Genomic DNA, 22,011 nt, shown 5'->3' on the forward strand with positions numbered 1-22,011 from the left:
TACCTATTAACCCTTAACTTAGGCCCTCCCGCATCACAAACACTAACATTATTAACCTCTAATCTGCCGCTCCAGACATCGCCGGCCACTATAATAAACATATTAACCCCTAAACCGCCGCACTCAAGCATCACAAACACTAGTTAAATATTATTAACCCTTAATCTGCCGCCCCTAACATCACCGCCACCTACCTACATTTATTAACCCCTAATATACCACCCCCAACGTCGCTGCCACTGTACTAAATTTATTAACCCCTAAACCTAAGTCTAACCCTAACCATAACACCCCTAACGTAAATATAATTAAAATAAATCTAAATAAAACCTACTATCATTACCTAAATAATTCCTATTTAAAACTAAATACCATTAAAATAAACCCTAAGCTAGCTACAATATAACTAATAGTTACATTGTAGCTAGCTTAGGGTTTATTTTTATTTTACAGGCAAGTTTGTATTTACTTTAACTAGGTAGAATAGTTAGAAAATAGTTATTAACTATTTACTAACTACCTAGCTAAAATAAATACAAATTTACTTGTAAAATAAAACCTAACCTGTCTTACACTAACACCTAACCTTATACTACAATTAAATCAATTACCTAAATCAGATAACAAACACTAAATAACACAAAAAAAAAGATCAGATGGTTAAACTAATTACAACTAATCTAACAGCCCTATAAAAATAAAAAATCCCCCCCCAAATAAAAAAACACTATCATAAACTAATCTACCAATAGCCTTTAAAATGGGCCTTTTGCGGGGCATTGCCCCAAAGAAATCAGCTCATTTACTTGTAAAAAAAAAAAAAATACAAACAACCCCCCAACAGTAAAACCCACAACCCACACAACCAACCCCCCAAATAAAATCCTAACTAAAAAAACCTAAGCTCCCCATTGCCCTGAAAATGGCATTTGGATGGGCATTGCCCTTAAAAGGGCATTTAGCTGTTTTTCAAGTGCCCAAACCCCTAACTTAAAAATAAAACCCACCCAATAAACCCTTAAAAAAACCTAACACTAAACCCCGAAGATCCACTTACAGTTTTTGAAGACCCGACATCCATCCTCAACGAAGCGGCAGACGTCCTCATCGAAGCCGGGAGATGTCTTCATCCAAGTGGCCGAAGTCTTCACCCAAGCCCGCAGAAGTCTTCATCCAGGCAGCATCTTCTATCTTCACCCATCCGGCGTTGAGTGGCTCCATCTTCAAGACATCCGGCGCGGAGCATCCTCTTCAATCAAAGTCTTCTTGCAGAATGAAGGTTCCTTTAAATGACGTCATCCAAGATGGCGTCCCTTGAATTCCGAATTGCTGATAGAATTCTATCAGCCAATCAGAATTAAAAGTGAAAAAATCCTATGGGCTGATGCAATCAGCCAATAGGATTGAGCTTGCATTCTATTGGCTGCTCCAATCAGCGCCAGATGGATGAAGATAGAAGATGTCGTTTGGATGAAGACTTCTGCGGGCTTGGATGAAGACTTCTGCCGGCTTCGATGAGGATTTCTGCCGCTTCGTTGAGGATGGATGTCGGGTCTTCAAAAACTGTAAGTGGATCTTCTGGGGTTAGGGCACTTGAAAAAGATCTAAATGCCCTTTTAAGGGCAATGCCCATCCAAATGCCCTTTTCAGGGCAATGGGGAGCTTAGTTTTTTTAGGGGGGGTTGGTTGTGAGGGTGGTGGGTTTTACTGTTGGGGGTTAGTTTGTATTTTTTTTAAAGGTAAAAGAGCTGATTTCTTTGGGGCAATGCCCCACAAAAGGCTCTTTTAAGGGCTATTGGTAGTTTAGTTTAGGATAGGGTTTTTTTTTATTTTTTTTTGATAGGACTATTAGATTAGGTGTAATTAGTTTAAATATCTGATAATTTAATTTTTATTGTGTGTAATTTATTGTTTTTTTTTTTTTTTTAATTTAGGTAATTGTATTTAATTTAGGTAATTTATTTAATTGTAGTGTAAGGTTAGGTGTTAATGTAACTCAGGTTAGGTTTTATTTTACAGGTAAGTTTGTATTTATTGTAACTAGGTAGTTAGTAAATAGTTGATAACTATTCTACCTAGTTAAAATACAAACTTTCCTGTGAAATAAAAATAAAACCTAAGATAGCTGCAATTTAACTATTAGTTATATTGTAACTATTTTAGGGTTTATTTCAAAAGTAAGTATTTAGTTTTAAATAGGAATTATTTAGGTAATGATAGTACATTTTATTTAGATTTATTTTAATTATATTTAAGTTAGGGGATGTTAGGGTTAGACTTAGGTTTATAGGTAAATAAATTTAGTACAGTGGTGGTGATGTTGGGGGCAGCAGATTAGGGGTTAATAAATGTAGGTAGGTGGCGGCGATGTTAGGAGTGACAGATTAGGGGTTAATAATATTTAACTAGTGTTTGCGATGCGGGAGTACGGTGGTTTAGGGGTTAATATGTTTATTATAGTGGCGGCGACTTTGGGGGCGGCAGATTAGGGGTTAATAAGTGTTGGTAGTTTGCGGTGACATTGGGGGTGGGAGATTAGTGGTTAATAAATATAATGTAGGTGGTGGCGATGTTGGGGGCAGCAGATTAGGGGTTAATAATTATAATGTAGGTGTCGGCGATGTCGGGGGCGGAAGATTAGGTTTTTTTTTAAGTTGCAGGGTCACACAGCTTTGTGACAGTATTAAATGAAGCTGTGTGACCCTGCAACTTTAAACTTTTCTCCTGACCCTGCAAGTTAAAATCTACCTTTGGTAACTTCAGGGAATGCGGTGTTACTGCTAAACACTGACCAAAGATTTCTTCAAACCTTAAGAAGTCTGAGGGAACCCAGATGAAAACAATATTTGGGCTATAAGAAGAAAGGAAAACAAAAAAAAGGATAACTACATCACCAGAACGGATCATCACCCCTGACCTCTGAATCAAAGAGAAGGTCAGGTGACTTATCAGAAGCACCAGGAACAAACAGTCTGTGAATCCCTCACAGTGAAGAATATCAGCGGTTGCAACCAGGACAGATTAAGGTACCTCTACACTAATTTGCACTACGTTTTTTAAAAAACACAAACTGAACTTTAAAGACATCAAGGTATTCATCTGTTAAATTAACCATTTCCATTAACCACGATTGCTTTGGCACCTAAATCATAATATTGGCTGTTTTTTGCCTTTTTAACTATCCAGCACACCTGAGCCAAATATATGTCCAAGGAAAGTAACTGTGTAACTTTATAACTGTATTTGTTACTGAAGAACTGTAAAGCTGTTAGGACTGATACATTTGTGCCTTTTAAATATTCAATTCACCATTTATCTTAGAAATTTGTTGCTTGCCATATGTTATCTATAGAATTAATTCCTTTATACCTGGAATTCTAGGATATATGGTTCTAGTCTGTTTTTATAAGTGTTGTATAAGGGAGACTTCCCTTTATTAATTAGGAAAAGCATTTGCTGTTGTTTTTATGTGTTATAAGAATTTTTAAATAAACTAGATTGACAATGGGGGGTAGTTATCAAGCCGTCTACTTTTCTGGCTTCGCCGGCCCAATACGCCCGCCTAAGCTCGCCTCACATCGCCGCCGCGGACCTGAAAAAATGCGCCTAAGTTATCAAATAAAGCTGTCAAAAAGCTGCGGGCGATTAGCAGCGGACTGTGACAGTTATCACTCATCCGATTTCGCTGCCCATCGGCTTTTTCCCAGCTTTATTGCTAGCCTGTCACTAAGCACTCACACTAAACTACACTGTTCTATCCCTATACCGGCGCCACCGGAGCCTCCCGCAACTCAATAAAGTTACTAATCCCTAAACCGCCGCTCCTAGACCCCGCTGCAACTCTTATAAATGTATTAACCCCTAAACCGCCGCTCCCGGACACCGCTGCCACCTACAGTATACCTAGTAACCCCTATCCTGCCCCCCCTACACCGTCGCCCTCTATTATAAAGTTATTAACCCCTATCCTGCTGATCCCGCACCTCTCCGCAACTAAATAAATAGTTTAACCCCTAAACCGCCGCTCCCTGAACCCGCCACAACCTATATTATACCTATTAACCCCTATCCTGCCCCCCCTACACCGTCGTCACCTATAATAAATTTATTAACCCCTAATCTGCCTCCCCTACACCGTCGCCCCCTATAATAAATTTATTAACCCCTATCCTGCCCCCCACTACGCCGCCGCCACTGTAATAAAATTATTAACCCCTAACGCCCCCCTAACTTAAATATTAATTAAATAAATCTAAATAAATTAACTCTTATTAACTAAATGAATCCTATTTAGAACTAAATACTTACCTATAAAATAAACCCTAATATAGCTACAATATAAATAATAATTATATTCTAGCTATCTTAGGATTTATTTTTATTTTACAGGTACCTTTCAATTTATTTTAACTAGGTACAATAGCTATTAAATAGTTATTAACTATTTAATAGCTTACCTAGCTAAAATAAACTGAAATTTACCTGTAAAATAAATCCTAACCTAAGTTACAATTACACCTAACACTACACTATACTTTAATAAATTATTCCTATTTAAAACTAAATACTTACCTGTAAAATAAACCCTAATATAGCTACAATATAAATAATAATTATATTGTAGCTATCTTAGGATTTATATTTATTTTACAGGTAACTTTGTATTTATTTTAGCTAGTTAGAATAGTTATTAAATAGTTAGTTACTATTTAATAACTACCTAGCTAAAAGAAATACAAAATTACCTGTAAAATAAATCCTAACCTAAGTTACAATTAAACCTAATACTACACTATCATTAAATTAATTAAATAAACTACCTACAAATAACTACAATTAAATACAATTACATAAACTAACTAAAGTACAAAAAATAAAAAAAGCTAAGTTACAAAAAATAAAAAAATAAGTTACAAACATGTTAAAAATATTACAACAATTTTAAGCTACTTACACCTAATCTAAGCCCCCTAATAAAATAACAAACCCCCCCAAAATAAAAAAAATGCCCTACCCTATTCTAAATTAAATAAACTTCAAAGCTTTTACCTTACCAGCCCTTAAAAGGGCCATTTGTGGGGGCATGCCCCAAAGAAAACAGCTCTTTTGCCTGTAAAAGAAAAATACAACCCCCCCCAACATTAAAACCCACCACCCACATACCCCTAATCTAACCCAAACCCCCCTTACAAAAACCTAACACTAATCCCCTGAAGATCATCCTACCTTGTCTTCACTCAGCCGAGCAGCGATGGAACCGAAGTGGACATCCGGAGCGGAAGAAGTTAATCCTCCAAGCGGCGCTGAAGAAATCTTCCATCCGATGAAGTCATCATCCAGGGGGCGCTGAAGAAAAGTCTTCGATCCGGCCGATGTCATCTTCAAAGAGGCGCTGAAGAGGTCTTCTATCCGGGCGATGTCATCTTCCAAGCCGGGTCTTGAATCTTCCTTCCGCCGACGCGGAACCTCCTTCTTCACCGACGGACTACGACGAATGAAGGCTCCTTTAAGGGACGTCATCCAAGATGGCGTCCCCTCAATTCCGATTGGCTGATAGAATTCTATCAGCCAATCGGAATTAAGGTAGGAAAATTCTGATTGGCTGATGGAATCAGCCAATCAGATTCAAGTTCAATCCGATTGGCTGATCCAATCAGCCAATCAGATTGAGCTTGCATTCTATTGGCTGATCGGAACAGCCAATAGAATGCAAGCTCAATCTGATTGGCTGATTCCATCAGCCAATCAGATTTTTCCTACCTTAATTCTGATTGGCTGATAGAATCCTATCAGCCAATCGGAATTGAGGGGACACCATCTTGGATGACGTCCCTTAAAGGAGCCTTCATTCGTCGTAGTCCGTCGGTGAAGAAGGAGGTTCTGCGTCGGCGGAAGGAAGATTCAAGACCCGGCTTGGAAGATGACATCGCCCGGATAGAAGACCTCTTCAGCGCCTCTTTGAAGATGACATCGGCCGGATCTAAGACTTTTCTTCAGCGCCGCCTGGATGATGACTTCATCGGATGGAAGATTTCTTCAGCGCCGCTTGGAGGATTAACTTCTTCCGCTCTGGATGTCCACTTCGGTTCCATCGCTGCTCGGCTGGGGGTAATAACTTTATTTAGTTGCGGCGGTGTAGGGGGGACAGATTAGTGGTGTTTAGACTCAGGATACATGTTAGGGTGTTAGGTGTAGACAGCTCCCATAGGAATGAATGGGATGTCTGTCAGCAGCGAACTTGTACTTTCGCTATGGTCAGACTCCCATTGATTCCTATGGGATCCGCCGCCTCCAGGGGTGGCGGTTTGAAAACCAGGTACGCTGGGCCGTAAAAGTGCCGAGCGTACCTGCTAGTTTTTTGATAACTAGCAAAAGTAGTGAGAATGTGCCGCACTTGTGTGCGGAACATCTGGAGTGACGTAAGAATCGATCTGTGTCAGACTGAGTCCGGCGGATCGATGCTTACGTCACAAAATTCTACTTTTGCCGGTCTCGAGCCTTTGATAACTAAGGTGTATCAGCCTCGCCACAAATACGCTGCGGAATTTCAGCGTATTTGAGGTTGACGGCTTGATAACTAGGCCCCAATGTAGCAAAGTGAATACTGTGCAGCTATCAAATACTGGATGAGAAAAACTTGAGTGCAACAGATATTAATAAGGATATCACTGACATATTAGGAGACTGCATTTCATCCGTCCACACAGTTAAAAGTGACATTGGGAGTTTAATATGAGATATATTTCCTCTCAGTCCACACACCCAAGCGGCCTGATATTAAAAACCTCACCAGTCAGAGGAGATATTCTAGAATTCTCATTGGTATCGTGTGGAACTTTAAAAAAAAATAGAAACACAAATTTTATCTTAACAAATGTTTATGTTGCTATGTAGTGTTCTTTATGTTAAACAAAGACTCCTACATTACAATACAAGGTAAAAAAAATGTATGATTTCTCTCCATGCCAGAAAAGTTTCTACTGAGAAAACTGTTGAGAAAAGTACACAAGATGACATATGGTACATTACAGTAATTTGTGTTTATCTTTTGAACATGAACACATTGTTATTACAATGGGTACCCCACATGCCACATGTTGACTGCAGACCATTGTTGTAAAATTATCCCTCTAATCCACATGGATAACATTCAATAAATCCACTTTGGATATGCTCTGGATAATATCCTCTGCATTGGGTAATAAATGTAATACCCCCTAGTGTCACCTCACCAAACACTTGTACACAATTCACTCTTTACCACCAGTCCCAGGTAAATATTATGTGTGTAGTGCTACAGAAGTATAACCACTATATAACTAATAGTAATTCCAGACTAAATAATCTACTAGACACTCCGCTCTTTACAAGACAGAAAGCTTTAATTAGAATTAGGTTACAGAGATATTAACACAAAGAGGTTTTCTCTCATACTCCCAAACACAATGGAGCTGATTTATCAAATGTCTGTCTGACATGATCCGCTCAGCGGATCATGTCTGACAGACATTGCTGAATACCGACAGCATACATTGTCGGCATTCAACATTGCACAAGCAGTTTTGGTGAACTAATCAGCTGCTAGCAGGGGGTGTCAATCAACCCAATCGTATATAACCGAGCGGATTAATGTCCACAGCCTTAGAGGCAGCAGACCAGTTAAGGAGCAGCAGTCTTAAGACCGCTGCTTCATAACTGTTGTTTATAGTGAGTCTGAAGGAAAACAGAGGCATCAGTGGCCATTGATAAATCAGCCCCAATGTCTCCTATCTATCTGTTTTTGCAGGGTGAGTCTCTCTGTGTGTACACTTACCAAACCCCTTTCTTCCTCTCTAGTATGACTGTGTGTGTGTGTTTGTGTATGTGAGTGGATGTGTGTTGTGTGTATGAATACCTACCAACCTTACTGTAAGATCACTCAGACTTTCTGGTAATTATATATTGATGTTTGTAGCTGATATATTTGTTCCAAGTTGTATGTGGAACAAAATGGATACCCCAAATATCAGCAGTTAATTAGAGTGATAGATATTACATGAAATAATATCATAAGAGCTTTTACAATAGATTGACTATTAGTCACAGCAAAGGTTATATAAGGCAAGTGAACTGACATTAATTATATTTGTCAGGATAGTTCTGTGCAACAATGATTACTAACTAGAGTATGAAGTAAGTATCGAGGCAACTCAGGTTGATAATCAGAATGATGAAATAAGTACAAAGTAGCGAATTACCAAGATACAATATGCTGAGACTCTCAGATAATACAGCACAATCTAATACAACAAGTTTGGTAATTCTCAGACAAGATGCCTGAATACAAATACTTGCGGTTCCGGAATTGGTCCGATGAAACAGGACTGAAGAGGAGGCTTTAATAACTACTCCGGAGCAGAGTAAAGTCAGTGACAGAAGTGCTGCACCTACAGCGTAGGAGATGAGGTGGTATGAGAAAGTTGATCCAGTAACAGCGTGGAGCTGTAGAAGGCAGAGGAGATCAGCGTGTGCCTTGGTAGAATGCTGCAGAGTGATATCCAGGTGGAGGTAGATCCAGTAGGAGAAATAGGACAATACGGCAAAAGCATTACTGCAGGAACTCCAGAACAGATCCTTAACTGAGAGTAAGTAGTACAGCTGAGGCTGATGAGACAAGGTAGCTTGACGAATACTTAGAGCTTCTAGCTAGGTATGCAACTAGAGTTAAACAAAATAATCAAGCAATGAATAAAGGAGGAAGTGAGCATATAAAGGTGTGGAAGTATTGAAGTGGAGGAGATTACTTAAAGGTATATAGCGAAATCCTTACACTTACATCCCAACTGTCCAACTTTCTTTCAGCTGCCCTGCTTATATCCCTAGATATTTTCTTTACTTGGGAGAAGCTCACATTATTGGGAAGAGTAAATTAATTTGCATAGGTAAAGACCTTGGGGCCGATTTATCAAAGGGTCAATCTCAGTACATTCGCTGGAGTCATTACACTCGCCAGACATCGCTGCCGTGAATCCACATATGATACCCTTATTTATTAAAAAGTCTGTCAAAAACACGTGCATCAAGTACGGTCTGATGAGTATCGGACTGTTGATAAATAAGAGTCATTGATGTCACTGTTTTTTCCAACTTAATTTATAACATTTCATTACTGTCCATGAAGAAGCACATTTCTCTAAAGCTAGTCTTTTATTTTTCATCTGTTAATTTCCAAGAAATAGCTAGATTTATACCTGTACAAACAATAATATCTTACGGCTAGATTTAGAGTTTTGTCGGTAAGGACCCGCGTAGCTAACGCCGGCTTTTTTCTGGCCGCACCATAAAAATAACTCTGGTATTGAGAGTCCACATAAAGGCTGCGTTAGGCTCCAAAAAAGGAGCGTAGAGCATATTTAACGCAGCTTCAACTCTCGAATACCAGAGTTGCTTACGGACGCGGCCAGCCCAAAAAACCTAACACCTGCAAAAAAGCTGCGTTCAGCTCCTAACGCAGCCCCATTGTTTGCTATGCGGAAACAATTCCTACGTCTGCACCTAACACTCTAACATGTACCCCGAGTCTAAACACCCCTAACCTTACACTTATTAACCCCTAATATGCCGCCCCCGCTATCGCTGACCCCTGCATATTATTATTAACCCCTAATCTGCCGACTGGAGCTCACCGCTATTCTAATAAATGTATTAACCCCTAAAGCTAAGTCTAAACCTAACACTAACACCCCCCTAAGTTAAATATAATTTACATCTAACGAAATTAATTATCTCTTATTAAATAAATTATTCCTATTTAAACTTAAATACTTACCTGTAAAATAAATCCTAATATAGCTACACTATAAATTATAATTATATTATAGCTATTTTAGGATTAATATTTATTTTACAGGTAACTTTGTATTTATTTTAACCAGGTACAATAGCTATTAAATAGTTAATAACTATTTAATAGTTACCTAGTTAAAATAATTACAAAATTATCTGTAAAATAAATCCTAACCTAAGTTACAATTAAACCTAACACTACACTATCATTAAATTAATTAAATAAAATATCTACAATTACCTACAATTAAACCTAACACTACACTATCAATAAATAAATTAAATACAATTCCTACAAATAACTACAATGAAATAAACTAACTAAAGTACAAAAAATAAAAAAGAACTAAGTTACAAAAAATAAAAAAATATTTACAAACATAAGAAAAATATTACAACAATTTTAAACTAATTACACCTACTCTAAGCCCCCTAATAAAATAACAAAGCCCCCCAAAATAAAAAATGCCCTACCCTATTCTAAATTACTAAAGTTCAAAGCTCTTTTACCTTACCAGCCCTGAACAGGGCCCTTTGCGGGGCATGCCCCAAGAAGTTCAGCTCTTTTGCCTGTAAAAAAAAACATACAATACCCCCCCAACATTACAACCCACCACCCACATACCCCTAATCTAACCCAAACCCCCCTTAAATAAACCTAACACTAAGCCCCTGAAGATCATCCTACCTTGTCTTCACCTCACCGGGTATCACACCGATCCGTCCTGGCTCCGATATCTTCATCCAACCCAAGCGGGGGCTAGACATCCACTGAAGAAGTCCAGAAGAGGGTCCAAAGTCTTCATCCTATCCGGGAAGAAGAGTAGATCCGGACCGGCAACATCTTCTTCCAAGCGGCATCTTCTATCTTCATCCGATGAGGACCGGCTCCATCCTGAAGGCCTCCACCGCGGACCCATCTTCACCCGGCGACGTCCAACTGAAGAATGACGGTTCCTTTAAGGGACGTCATCCAAGATGGCGTCCCTCGAATTCCGATTGGCTGATAGGATTCTATCAGCCAATCGGAATTAAGGTAGGAATATTCTGATTGGCTGATGGAATCAGCCAATCAGAATCAAGTTCAATCCGATTGGCTGATCCAATCAGATTGAGCTTGCATTCTATTGGCTGATAGAATCCTATCAGCCAATCGGAATTTGAGGGACGCCATCTTGGATGACATCCCTTAAAGGAACCGTCATTCTTCAGTTGGACATCGCCGGATGAAGATCGGTCCGCAGTGGAGGTCTTCAGGATGGAGCCGGTCCTCATCGGATGAAGATAGAAGATGCCGCTTGGAAGATGATGGTTGCCAGTCCGGATCTACTCTTCTTCCCGGATAGGATGAAGACTTTGGAGCCTCTTCTGGACCTCTTCAGCCGCTGGAAGATGGATCGCCAGCCCCGCTTGGGTTGGATGAAGATTTTGGAGCCAGGACGGATCGGTGAACCTGGTATGGTGAAGACAAGGTAGGATGATCTTCAGGGGCTTAGTGTTAGGTTTATTTAAGGGGGGTTTGGGTTAGATTAGGGGTATGTGGGTGGTGGGTTGTAATGTTGGGGGGGGTATTGTATGTTTTTTTTTACAGGCAAAAGAGCTGAACTTCTTGGGGCATGCCCCGCAAAGGGCCCTGTTCAGGGCTGGTAAGGTAAAAGAGCTTTGAACTTTAGTAATTTAGAATAGGGTAGGGCATTTTTTTTATTTTGGGGGGCTTTGTTATGTTATTAGGGGGCTTAGAGTAGGTGTAATTAGTTTAAAATTGTTGTAATATTTTTCTTATGTTTGTAAATATTTTTTTATTTTTTGTTACTTAGCTCTTTTTTATTTTTTGTACTTTAGTTAGTTTATTTCATTGTAGTTATTTGTAGGTATTGTATTTAATTTATTTATTGATAGTGTAGTGTTAGGTTAAATTGTAGGTAATTGTAGGTATTTTATTTAATTAATTTATTGATAGTGTAGTGTTAGGTTTAATTGTAACTTACTTTAGGATTTATTTTACAGGTAAATTTGTAATTATTTTAACTATTTTAGCTATTAAATAGTTCCTTACTATTTAATAGCTATTGTACCTGGTTAAAATAAATACAAAGTTACCTGTAAAATAAATATTTTTTTTTTTCTTTATTTATATACCAATTCAAGCAAACAGTTCATATGACAATAAGAGCAGTGCAACATAAAAGAGAAACAAATGCAAATCGTTTGTCATATATACCATACAAAAAATATCTTATATCCTCGTTTCTTCTGAATCCAGAGGAACGAGGCAAAAATGAAACAGGATTAATAATCAACTAGCTAATATATTACTCTCTTATCACTTGAATTGGGGTTTTTCACAATCTTAAATTAAAATACATGTAGGACTGGCCATTAATTCAATTGACAAAGCACAAATCAAGATCAGACACTACTGGCCCAAAGAGACAAGACAAAACAACGCATAGAAAGAAAAAGAGGGAAAAAAAAAAAAAATGTGTTGTGCTCTTTTGTAAGTACAGCTTCCTATCAGGGACTTACTATCAATTTACTATCAATCCCAAAACAGGGCCTTTATATATCATCAAATTTATAAATCATCCCTACTTATATATCCTGCTTTAAAGAAAGGTTTCATTATTTCTTCTATAAACTCAGCTGTCTGGCTCTTAATGACCTTCCTCCATTTTGTGAAGAAGGCTTTAAACTGATTCACGTTGCCGGGTTCTATGTTTAGTTGTTCACATATCAGCTGCCCAATCACCTTCTGACTAAACTCTGCTATGCTGGGGTATTTTTGAGCTTTCCAATACTGTAGTATTAAATTCCGGGCTACTTGTATTATAGTCGTTATAAGCGCATATTCTTCTTTCTTAAATTGATTTGGTAATACAAAGAAAAGTATTGAAATAAGCGTAGGGGAAAAACATTGTGTTAAAAATCTATTTACCCAATATGCCACCTTTTTCCAGTATTGTAGAATCTTGGGGCATTGCCAGAAACAATGTGTAATATCTGCCTGTGGTGCATAGCAGTGGAAGCAATCTCCTTTAGAATTTTTATCCCATTTCGCTAATAGTTTAGGAGTAATATATGCATTGTTTATAATGTAGCTATGTGTTTCCTTCCACCGCATATACTTATCTCCAACTATTTCTATACTTTGTTTGATATTTATTTCTGTAATTTCTGGCAGAATCTTTTGCCATTTATTCTGCAGATTCTCTAAATGTGTCTTACCTAGGTTTTTCATAATCATTTTATACCATGTTGCAATTGAGAAAAAACCTGCCCTATAAATTTGAATACCTACTCCAACTATTCCTAACTCCCAACTGCTATCCTGATTATTCGTTAAATGATTGAAAAATTGTCTGGCCTGTAGATAGCCAAAAAAGTGATGTCTCGGTAGACCAAATTCTGCTTGAATTTGGGAAAAAGATTTTATCAGCCCTGTTCTTTTATCTAATAATTGTATTACATACTCTAGACCTGCATTTCTCCAACTGTGAAATATTCCATAATTCAATCCAGGTCCAAAATCAATATGTCCCAGAAACGTAAGATATTTGGATACCTTGAAATTAAGTTTGAGAGTATTGCAAAATTTTTGCCATGCCTTTACTATGTTACTTATCATTCTCAGATTTCGGATTTTTAGAGGTAATTTAGAGTAAAATAAATATTAATCCTAAAATAGCTATAATATAATTATAATTTATGTTGTAGCTATATTAGAATTTATTTTACAGGTAAGTATTTAGCTTTAAATAGGAATAATTTATTTAATAAGAGTTAATTAATTTCATTAGATTAAAATTATATTTAATTTAGGGGGGTGTTAGTGTTAGGGTTAGACTTAGCTTTAGGGGTTAATACATTTATTAGAATAGCGGCGAGATTCGGTCGGCAGATTAGGGGTTAATAATTGAAGTTAGGTGTCGGCGATGTTAGGGAGGGCAGGTTAGGGGTTAATAAATATAATATAGGGGTTGGCGGTGTTAGGGGCAGCAGATTAGGGGTACATAGGGATAATGTAGCTGGCGGCAGCATGCGGACGGCAGATTAGGGGTTAATAAGTGTAGGTAGGTGGCAGCGACGTTGTGGGGGGCAGGTTAGGGGTTAATAAATATAATATAGGGGTCCGCGATGTTAGGGCAGCAGATTAGGGGTACATAGGGATAATGTAGCTGGCGGCAGCATGCGGACAGCAGATTAGGGGTTAATAAGTGTAGGTAGCTTGCGGCGACGTTGTGGGGGGCAGATTAGGGGTTAATAAATATAATATAGAGGTCGGCGGTGTTAGGGGCAGCAGATTAGGGGTACATAAGGATAACGTAGGTGGCGGTCGGCAGATTAGGGGTTAAAAAAATTTAATCGATTTGCGGCGATGTGGGGGGACCTCGGTTTAGGGGTACATAGGTAGTTTATGGGTGTTAGTGTACTTTAGAGTACAGTAGTTAAGAGCTTTATGAACCGGCGTTAGCCCAGAAAGCTCTTAACTACTGACTTTTTTCTGCGGCTGGAGTTTTCTAACGCTCACTTCAGACACGACTCTAAATACCGGAGTTAGAAAAATCCCATTGAAAAGATAGGATACGCAATTTACGTAAGGGGATCTGCGGTATGGAAAAGTCGCGGCTGAAAAGTGAGCGTTAGACCCTTTTTTGAGTGACTCCAAATACCGGAGGTAGCCTAAAACCAGCGTTAGGAGCCTCTAACGCTGGTTTTCACGGCTACCGCCAAACTCCAAATCTAGGCCTTATTGTTTTATTTATTTGTTATACAAAAAATCTAATATATGATAATTTCATATAAATTAATGTGTATTTGTATTTCTAGAAATCATGATATAACTATCTTATGCTTTTTTCTTTTTTAAAAATGATTATTAATGCTAGAATTTGTACATATATCTTTGCACATAATTGTGTGTGTGTGTGTATATATATATATATATAACCAAGGCAACCCAGATAAACAAATGGTCCAAGAAAAAAGGCAGGAATAAGTGCTAACACAGAAGACCATAACAATGTACACAGAACAGGTACCCACATACAGGCACAAATACACCAAGTAGAATACAAAAAGATTGGCCGTTGCAGAGATAAAGCATTCACATTTTCGTAATAAGCCTATAGCAAAAACGTAGGGTGTGAGGTATACAAAAGAAACGTTGAAAAGTAGGCTAATTACAACACCTGAAGAAGGTCACAGGGATATAAGAACAATTTATTACACATAGCTCACATATCAGATTAAGATCTGAGAATCACTAATTATAATTTACACGGAGAATGTATATAAAAAAAAATCATAGACCGGAAGTCATGTGACATGAGACACTTCCGGCTGCAAACCACTGGAACGCACAGTGCGTTCCAATCACGAGTGTTTGGCGGTTTATTCTGGGGCACTAAGAGGTACACAGGTTTTTGGCATTAATATTGTTGGTATGTTAACATAAATATAAGTTGTGTTTCACATGTTTGTTATGCTGATGACGGGGACAAGCTCCTTGAAAACGTTTCAATAAAAAAAGAGACTTTTGCTGTTCTCACTTTAACGAAAAAAGGCTGATGACGGGGACAAGCTCCTTGAAAACGTTTCAATAAAAAAAGAGACTTTTGCTGTTCTCACTTTAACGAAAGACCTGAGAGTGCTGTTATTTGTACTGGAGTTATTTAAAACATCACTGCACCCAGACAGACGACCTTGGGAGGGTATATCCTGTGATTAAAGGACGGTATTATATATATATATATATATATATATATATATATATATATATATATATATATATATATATATATATGTAGGTTATGTCAGAAATTTTTCCAAACATATTTACATGTCCCTAAATTGTATTTTGTTCTAAACAATGTTGTCTTTCATATCTCTGTGTTTATTTATACCACTATATGTGTTTAGTGAAAAATATTATAATTATTCTGAGCAAGAATAATATGTGAATATAACATGTAATCAGGATATCATATGTATTTATTTGCAATCAATGGATATTTTAAAAGCTGGGCCAGTTTTCTCTCTGCACCTGTGTAACCCTTCCTGATTGCAGTCTAGTTTTAAACACCACCCCTAAACAGGTGTTAGAAAATGGGCTGGCATATAAAATGACACTTCTTAATAAAAATAAAATTAAAGAGAAGGAGGAAAAACACTGAAAATATCATGACAGTAAAGAGGTGAATTTAATTTCTGCTGTATCTGATTCATTACAGTTTAATGTTAGGTGGACTATCCCTTTGAGCTATCATCTTAAGATTATATTGAATCAACCATCAATCGATTTATAAAATCATTGTCAAGCATATTACACTGTGTCCTAAAATCATCATCAATGTATAACGTTAATACTAATTTCACATATACATACTTTCAAAGTATAATACACAAAGTAACAAATGGTACTTACAAGTTCTGATGAGTAATCAATGACACAAGTATTGAGAAATTTGATTCATTAGTGATAGTATAAAATGTATAATTAAATCAGATTGGCTGATGTCATAAATCATGTGATTATGCATTTCCCAATCAAAAGTGGTGGAAAATATCACCAGTTTGTGTGTTGTTTAGGAGTTAGAGTATTGCGTACAATTTGGTGCGAAGTATTGCATAACATTTGGTACAAAATGCAATGGGACTTGTAATACATATGTTAAACATGGTGAAATTAGATTGCTAAAAAAAAGGAAGTTAGCTATATGTAATGTATTTATTTCATTTTTATCCCTATATCTACTAGTCCTGCTGCCAGACAGACATTACCTGTCATTAAAACTACTATTGAAATGAATCTACCCTTTGAAATTACATGTGATTATATTATTATTATTTAACATATTATTTAGATACTGAACATGCTTCTTTGTTGTCTGTGGGACTTAGAAAGAGTATACAATTATAATCAACTTTCTAATTTACATAAATATCTAATAAGCTTCATTTTCTTGCAGCATCTAATATAACCTTTCTGGGTTTTCAGACTCCCATTGATTTCTATGGCATTTGCGGCCTCAAGGGTGGCGGTTTGCACGATAGGTACGCTGCAATGGAAAAGACGCAAGCGTATCTGTTGAATGTTTGATAAATTGGGAAGAGGGTCAAATAGAGTGGAATGTGAATTTGAAACATCTGGAATGAGGCAAGGATCGATCTGCGTCGGATTGAGATTGAGAGACATTACGTTACACATTTCAACATTTGATAATGTTGATGCTTTGTTAATTACGGCGGATTCAATTTGCATCGACTATGACATGAGATTCAAGCAGATTCCATCATATTATCAGTTGAAGCTTTGATAAATCGCCCCCCTTGTCTCTTTGTTTTTGTAGTTTATAACTTCCCATTTGTCATACCACCTGTGTCAATAATCACATCCTCCATTTGAATGTAGACTTTTGTTACACATATACACAGACACACATATTTTATATCAAATATAGGTCTACACTCTATATGATATATATATATGTGTGTGTATATATATATGTGTATTTATATATATGTGTGTATATATATATATATATATATATATATATACAGTATATATATATATATATATATATATATACACACACAGTATATATACTATATATATATATATACATATATATATATACAGTATATAACAAGTGGTGCTGCAAATAACAACTGTGCAAAACAACCTTATAGTGTAGATACTAATGTTTATTTAAATATATAAAACACAGTTTGCAATATATGCAAACATAGTTGCAACCTCTATACAAAGTGAATGATCACAGTTTTAGTAGAAATTTAAACACTTCAGAATGTTTTACAAGTGAATTGTATCTTAATACATCAATGCCTGCTGTCAGTATAGTGATATCTACTATAAATACAGTGCAAAGGAATTGTTCATAATGTTATAATGTTACACAATAATAAAAACATGTACATACAAAATAAATATCTCAATAAAAATGAGTAAAAGTTAACAGCAAGTCGCAACCTACTGGTCTGCCCAGACAACGCCATCAATATACTCACTACCATTTCTGGGTCACGTCCCTTCATCAGGTGTTGAGTGAGTATGGTGCAACTAGTTGTTAAATACTCCAAAGACAACCCATTTCCTGTTTGTTTAACCAATAGATTGTCTCTGCATATTTAACTGACAAGTTACTCTAATATCGCCATCTTGGAAAAGGGCATCAAACAAAAAATTCAGGCAATAATACTAAGATCTCTATATAGAAATTCAGAGAAAAAATGTATTTTTAATAGTGTTCTTGTGACACTGTAGCAGTACTATGAATTATTTGTAACATTGACTCATTGTTTATAAAGTTAGGTTTGGATTATACTATGTACTTGACAGAATGTAACAATAGATGTGTGTAATAAAATAGTTTCTTTCAGTCATCATTTGTTAGTAATTGCACCACTCTTGTTGTATATATATATCTTTGTATATCTTTTTAGATTTAATATACAGCGGCAAGTATACTGAATCATTCATTTGCAGTGATTTTCTATATATATTTTTATATATTTTGTTGTCATTATAGTTATACAATGTTTTAATGACAGATTCATCTTTGTACACACCGCTAGATATTATATTTGTTTAGTCCTATTAAAAATACAATTTTTCTCGGAATTTCTATATAGAGATGTTAGTATTATTGCCTGAATTTTATCTTTGATGCCCTTTTCCAAGATGGCGATTTTAGAGTAACTTGTCAGTTAATTATCCAGAGACAATCTATTGGTTGAGCAAACAGGAAATAGGTTGTCTTTTGAGTATTTAACAGCTAGTTGCACCCTACTCACTCTAAACCTGATGAAGGTGTGTGACCCAGAAACACGTAGTGAGTATATTGTTGGAGTTGTCTGGCCAGGCATTGATCTATTAAGATACATTCTCAAGTGTTTAAATTGCTACTAAAACTGTGATCATTCACTTTGTATAAAGGTTGCAACTATGGGGCTTATTTATCAAGCCATCAACCACAAATACGCTGGAATTCCGCAGCGTAATTGTGGCGAGCCTGATTCCCCTTATTTATCAAACCCTACAGACCGGAAAAAGTAGAATTTTGTGACGTAACATACGATCCGCCGGTCAAAGTCCGACACAGATCGATGCTTACGTAATTACAGATGTTCCAAATGCAAATTCGGCACTATCTGACTACTTTTGCAAGTTAACAAATTTCTACCAGGTACTCTCTGCACTATTCCGGACCAGCGTACCTGGTTTTCAATGGGAGTCTTAAAGCAGCTTTTGTCTTAAAGCAGCGAAAGCTTATGTTCGCTGCTGCCCGATATCCCATTGATTCCTATGGGAGAATAAAATTATGTTTACACCTAAGACCCTAACATAACCCCTGAGTCTAAACACCCCTAATCTGCCGCCTCCTACACCGCCACCACCTACATTATACTTTTTAACCCCTAATCTGCTGCCCGACACCGCCGCCACCTACATTATACTTATTAACCCCTAATCTGCTGCCCCGACACCGCCGCCACCTACATTATACTTGTTAACCCCTAATCTGCTGCCCCCCCCACCACCACCACCTACATTATACTTATTAACCCCTAATCTGCCCCCCCCACATTGCCGCCACCTACATTATGTTATTAACCCCTAATCTTCTGCCACTATATTAAATTTCTTAACCACTAAACCTAAGTCTAACCCTAACACCCCCTAACTTAAATCTAATTTAAATAAATATAAATAAAATTACTATCATTAACTACATTATTCCTATTTAAAACTAAATACTTACCTATAAAACAAACCCTAAGATAGCTACAATATAACTAATAGTTACATTGTAGCTATCTTAGGGGTTATTTTTATTTTACAGGCAAGTTTGTATTTATTTTAACTAGGTAGAATAGTTACTAAATAGTTATTAACTATTTAATAACTACCTAGCTAAAATAAATACAAAAGTACCTGTAAAATAAAACCTAACCAAAGTTACAATAACACCTAACACTACACTATAATTAAATAAATTACATAAATTAAATACAATTAAATAAAATTAGCTAAAGTACAACCCCCCCACTAAATTACATACAATAATAAACAAATTACAGAAATTTAATTACACCTAATCTAATAGCCCTATCAAAATAAAAAAAGCCCCCCCCCAAAATAAAAAAAAACCTAGCCTAAACTAAACTACCAATAGCCCTTAAAAGGGCCTTTTGCAGGGCATTGCCCCAAAGTAATCAGCTCTTTTACCTGTAAAAAAAAATACAAACAATCCCCCCAACAGTAAAACCCACCACCCACACAACTAACACCACAAAAAAAATACTAACTAAAAAAACCTAGGCTCCCCATTGCCCTGAAAAGGGCATTTGGATGGGCATTGTCCTTAAAAGGGCAGTTAGCTCTTTTGCAGCCCAAAGCCCTAACCTAAAAATAAAACCCACCCAATACACCCTAAAAAAACCTAACACTAACCCCCTGAAGATCGACTTAGCTGGAGACGTCTTGATCCAAGCCGGGCAGAAGTGGTCCTCCAGACAGGCAGAAGTCTTCATCCAAGCCAGGCAGAAGTGATCTTCCAGACGGCAGAAGTATTCATCCTGACAGCATCTTCTATCTTCATCCACCCAGTGCGGAGCAGGTCCATCTTCAAGACATCCGATGCGGAGCATCCTCTTCGGCCAATGACTACCCAACGAATGAAGGTTCCTTTAAGTGACGTCATCCAAGATGGCGTCCCTTAGATTCTTATTGGCTGATAAAATTCAATCCTATTGGCTGATTGGAACAGCCAATAGAATGCGAGCTCAATCCTATTGGCTGTTCCAATCAGCCAATAGGATTGAAGTTCCATCCTATTGGCTGATTGCATTAGCCAATAGGATTTTTACTACCTTAATTCCTATTGGCTGATAGAATTCTATCAGCCAATCGGAATCTAAGGGATGCCATCTTGGATGACGTCACTTAAAGGAACCTTCATTCGTCGGGTAGTCATCAGCCAAAAAGGATGCTCCACGTCAGATGTCTTGAAGATGGACCCGCTCCGCGCCGGATGGATGAAGATAGAAGATGCCGTCTGGATGAAGACTTCTGCCATCTGGAGGACCACTTCTGCTCGTCTGGAGGACCACTTCTGCCCGGCTTGGATGAAGATGTCTCCCGGTAAGTCGATCTTCAGGGGGTTAGTGTTAGGTTTTTTTAAGGGTGTATTGGGTGGGTTTTATTTTTAGATTAGAGCTTTGGGCTGCAAAAGAGCTAACTGCCCTTATAAGGGCAATGCACATCCAAATGCCCTTTTCAGGGCAATAGGGAGCTTAGGTTTTTTTAGTTAGTATTTGTTTTTGGGTGTTGGTTGTGTGGGGGGTGGGTTTTACTGTTGGGGGGTTGTTTGTATTTTTTTACAGGTAAAAGAGCTGATTACTTTTGGGCAATGCCCCGCAAAAGGCCCTTTTAAGGGCTATTGGTAGTTTAGTTTAGACTAGGGTTTTTTTTATTTTGGGGGGCTTTTTAATTTTGATAGGGCTATTAGATTAGGTGTAATTAGTTTAAATTTCTGTAATTTGTTTATTATTTTTTGTAATTTAGTGGGGTTTTTTGTACTTTAGCTAATTAATTTAATTTAGGTTATTCTATTTAATTTAGTTAATTGTATTTAATTTATGTAATTTCTTTAATTGTAGTGTAGTGTTAGGTGTTATTGTAACTTAGGTTAGGTTTTATTTTACAGGTACTTTTGTATTTATTTTAGCTAGGTAGTTATTAAATAGTTAATTCTACCTAGTTAAAATAAACACAAACTTGCCTGTAAAATAAAAATAAACCCTAAGCTAGCTACAATGTAACTATTAGTTATATTGTAGCTATCTTAGGGTTTATTTTATAGGTAAGTATTTAGTTTTAAATAGGAATAATGTAGTTAATGATAGTAATTTTAGTTATATTTATTTAAATTAGATTTGTTAGAGGGTGTTAGGGTTAGACTTAGGTTTAGGGGTTAATAAATTTAATATAGTGGCGGCTACGGGGATGGCAGATTAGATGTTAATAACATAATGTAGGTGGCGGCAGTGTAGGGGAAGGCAGATTAGGGGTCAATAACATAATGTAGGTGGCGGCGGTGTTGGGGGGCAGGTTAGGGTTCAATAAGTATAATGTAGGTGGCGGCGGTGTAGGGGCAGCAGATT

The sequence above is a fragment of the Bombina bombina genome, chromosome 5 (assembly GCF_027579735.1).
Source record: "Bombina bombina isolate aBomBom1 chromosome 5, aBomBom1.pri, whole genome shotgun sequence".
In the NCBI taxonomy this organism is placed as follows: Eukaryota; Metazoa; Chordata; class Amphibia; order Anura; family Bombinatoridae; genus Bombina; species Bombina bombina.